Below are 4,095 nucleotides of genomic sequence, written 5' to 3'. Positions count from 1 at the left end.
GTGGCAGCAGCGCTGTGAGGGGAGCTACTGCCACCCCAAAAATCACTGTAGCTCCCCGCAACCTGCCTGCTGAGTACTGTGGTGAGCCAAGTGGTACCACCAGCCCCAGCCTGCAGCAGCAGCCTGCTGTTGTCTCATGTGCAGATCTGGGGGCCCGTGGCCCCCCACCTTGGAAGAGCCCGGCACAGTCCCCCAGCCTGTAGCCTTCCTGGGGGGCACGTAGCAGCAAGAGCTGTGCCACCACACCCCTGTTCTGAACCCCAGACCCACTCACAGTTCCTGCCATCTTGCTGCCTGCTGCAGCCTGGGGCCTCTGCTTCTCCCTGATCACCCCAGTCCCTGCTGCAACAGCCACAGGAGCAGCCAGCACCGACTGCCTATAACCGCTGGGCTACTGTGCCCCGAACCTCCTGGGGCTCCGTTTCTCCCCACTCACCCCAGCTGCTGCAGCAGACCTGGGAGCAGCCAACACCACCTGCCTGCACCATGGCACCCATATAAATTGAAGAAAACCTATACTGTGCATTAATGAACTTGTAGACATACCCACTGGGTGCATCTACCTATGCACTTTACTGTGGTTGACTAATTAGCTCCACAGTAAAGAATTACTGTCTACATATGTGTCTCTATTAGGGACCAGTTAATTAATTAACTCCACTGTAGGATACTGTCCAGGACTAGTACTATCCTACAGCAGAGTTATTTAGCACACTGAAAAGCACATGTAGATGGTGACAGGGACGGACTGTGCTACAATGTAAGAGCTGTCTGCCAGCTAGCCTGCACTGTAGCACCCTCTGGCCAGCCAATCCTTCCACAGCACATTAAGTCAGGGCAGAGCATCTCTGGGTTGGCAGGCTGATACCCTGGGCTCCCTACCAGCCGAGGCTGCTCCACCCCAGCTCAACATGTTGTGGTCCCAGGTGCACATGTAAATACTGCTTCTAGCGTGAACTGTGCCAGAGTTCATTGCTACATGCTAATTGCGTAGAGGCAAATACACACAGGTAAAAATAAATATTTTTTATACTTGCCTTTTATTAGGCCCTTTAGACACCATCAGCTGCTATGATTACAGGGTAATATAGTATAGAAAGCTAGTGCAAGTGCCAGTAGTAGCCCAGGTGTGGAAACACAGAGCTCAGTGCAGGCTAACTATTGTGAGACTTTCCCTATCTGGGTAATTTACTGGGTGTTGACAGTGTCTGTAGTATAGGTCTACAAGCTGTAGTATAGGCCTGAAGCTTAGTACAGCAACTGCACAAATGCGGTAAACATATCCAGCTAGGTTTGTTAGGAAGCTGTGGGGATTCACCCAAATCCTGGGAATGAAAGAGGAACACAGTAATAGGTGTCTATTTGTTTGAAAACGACTCAGCAGATTAACAACATTTCTTTATTCTTCTCCATAAAATAATACTAAAAGAAAAGCAAATGACCTTTTCAGAATGGAGTAATAGGTCTTATAATGTTCCTAACAAATGCAAAGGCTTTCTTTACAGCAGTCAGTAAGTAAAACACATCAAGGTGATAGGCATTTGGCATGGTCGGATTATAGCAAGCTCCCAAAAAGCAGCACTAGTTCTACTGCATGCCATTCTGTGGCTGCAAAGAGGGTGGTGCATCATTAGAATATGCTGGAGCTGGGTTCTGCACTAGGTCCCTCTACACTAGCATAGAACAGGTGTAGTATACAGTCAATAAATACTGGTAATTTAAACAGCAATTATACAAATCCTGTACCAGAAAACCAGCAACTGTTCTCTGGAATGCAAACCAGAGATGTAGCAAAATATTTCAGTGCCTGGAGCAGAGGTAGGGAGAATAGTGCTGACCACTGGAAAGCAGTGGAGGGGGAGAGGGAACAGAAAGCACTCTGTACGTTTGGCTGCTGTAGCTAAGGAACAAGCTTGCTGCACACTGAGGCAGAAGCTGGGTCAGCGTGGATTCTCTGAGGCCCTTCCTAGTGCCCTGCCTGCTTCCTCCCCCGCCATGCTTCTGAGTACAGGGTTGCACCTCCCACAGCAAAGCCTGGAGCGGGGCATCTGCCACTTGCCTCATTCATCCCCATCCCCTACACTCTGGGGCCTGGGGCTGCACTTGCCTGGCTCTCTATGACCAGGCTGAACATGGCTGCCCCTCCTGTGGAAGACACTGGGGGTGGTGGGGGGCATACCAGCATCCCCTCTAAGTCAGCACTTAGGGCTGGTGCCCATCTCACTCCACCCTAAATACACTTATGGTGTAACCTATATTCCAAAGCAAGTAGTGCAATATTGTCTGAAGATAGCTCTGCTTATTTCTTATTTAATACTTCCCTATCAAACATCAATTCAAGAAGCCAGGCTGCTTAATTTCAACAATTCTGAGTGAACACATGGATTAAGGTCAGAAGTTGAGTGTATGAAAATCTTTCAAAGAAGATAATCATTCTGAGGTTATTAAATGCTCCTTTTAATTTTTTTTAGGAGGGACTTTATGTATGAATTTTGTACTTAAATATAAATGTTCATTATTCTTTTGTCTTTTTGAATTACATTTACATGAAAATTTGATAAAATAGGTACAAGTCAGTTGAAATTTTTGACTGTTAACTGTTCTCCTTTTTTCCCCTCCTCTGGAGCCTGTCAGCTTTATCCTAAATTGTTTCTAGTTCTCATTATCAAAAAAAAAACAGGTTGTGTCGGAGGCCATAGGCACTCTTGGAGGAGGATGACATGGTGGGGACAGACTGTATCTGTATAGTTCAGTGTCCTGCAAACAGTATAGCCTTGTCAGTGTAAAGCTCTGCCTAGAGAACTTTGCTTTATTGAGAAAAAACACATTATGAAATACCTTAAAGTAATGTATTACAGGAAAATGTAATGACTCTGCATCTGGAGCAAAAAGAATGACCTCTTACTAACTTGTTGTTAGATAGCCAAGTCCCAGAGAAGGCAGTGCTTAGCACCTGCTCCTCTCCTCAATGTATCCTATTTGCTACTTATTAGGCAGCTTCCTGCTTAATGTGTTGGTTTTTTTATAGATACAGTGAGACTAGTGAGGGCTTGATTTACAGTGAATTAGTTACTCCATGCTAGCAGTTACTACAGTGAATTAGTAACTGCCAGCATAAATCTTCTTACCCCGTGATAATTGTGAGGTAGTCGGTTTCCTAATGAAAGCCTTAACATTAGGCACATAAGAAGTGTATATAGACTCTCGACATGCAACTCAGGGTTACTAATTGTACAACATGACTCCTTAGAATGAGGCATTTCAATGGTGAACCTAAGTTCTCTTTGCTGATTTAAACTAGAGTAAGACTATTTTCCCCTCCACTTATCCCCAAATATAATGCTTCTAAGATACTATAACGTGATCCCACACACAAACAGCTACAACAAAAACATATAATCAACTGGATTTCAAAGACCATTTGTTTCTCATTTTTAAGATACAATCACTTGCTTTACAATTGAAATATTTTCTGAGGGTAATTGTATGTTCTCCTTCTTGGCCAGTTTTTCCCGGGGCAAAATCAATATGTAAATCAAAGTCCTCTAATGAAGTAACAACCAAACTACAAGGAACACAACAAATTAGTAGTATTTTGATGGCATTACAAATCAGTGATTTCAGCAGTCTATTCAGTCCAAATTGAACTATGAGCCAAGGAACACTCTACTCTGTTTTAAAGGTCTTTATAAGGAGGTACCCTACCCAACAGCCTGAAACCCAGATGTAGGCAGTCAGCCTGGCTGGAAGCAGCTGCAACTAATAAATGAATTAGAGTGGAGCCACAAAGAGGCTTAAAAGCTCCAGGAGCAGAAAGCAAAGAAAGAGAAGGTTGTAGTACTGAGGGAATGCAATATAGAACTTGAGTTGTTTTCCTAGGGTCTAAGGAAAGATTGGTTTATTTTTTATCTTTGTTTTGTTTCTTTGGAGATAAGTCATTTCCATGAGAAGTAAATAGGCTAAAAACCTAGAGGCAGAGCCAACTGGCCTTGAGAAGGAAGCTGAGAGAGTGGTCCAGTAGTGTAATTAGGATGGGGTGACTGGGGTAGGGGGTGCATGTGAAAAAAAAAAAAAAAAAAAAAAACACATCAAACA

At 44.2% G+C, this 4,095-nt stretch overlaps 1 long non-coding RNA gene across 1 annotated transcript in view; it reads left to right on the top strand.

The window, feature by feature from the left end:
- The first annotated feature begins 551 nt into the window (after positions 1-551).
- Positions 552-4,095, top strand: part of LOC109292304 — an 8,812-nt gene continuing 5,268 nt past the window's right edge. The window contains exon 1 of the long non-coding RNA XR_002096095.1: positions 552-625. This is a non-coding gene — a long non-coding RNA (uncharacterized LOC109292304). The remainder of the gene's footprint in view (positions 626-4,095) is intronic.

Source organism: Gavialis gangeticus, unplaced genomic scaffold (genome assembly GCF_001723915.1).
Source record: "Gavialis gangeticus isolate Ggan-Ray unplaced genomic scaffold, GavGan_comp1, whole genome shotgun sequence".
NCBI lineage: Eukaryota > Metazoa > Chordata > Crocodylia > Gavialidae > Gavialis > Gavialis gangeticus.
Note: the sequence above shows the minus strand (reverse complement) of the source record. Positions and strands in the feature narration are given on the sequence as shown.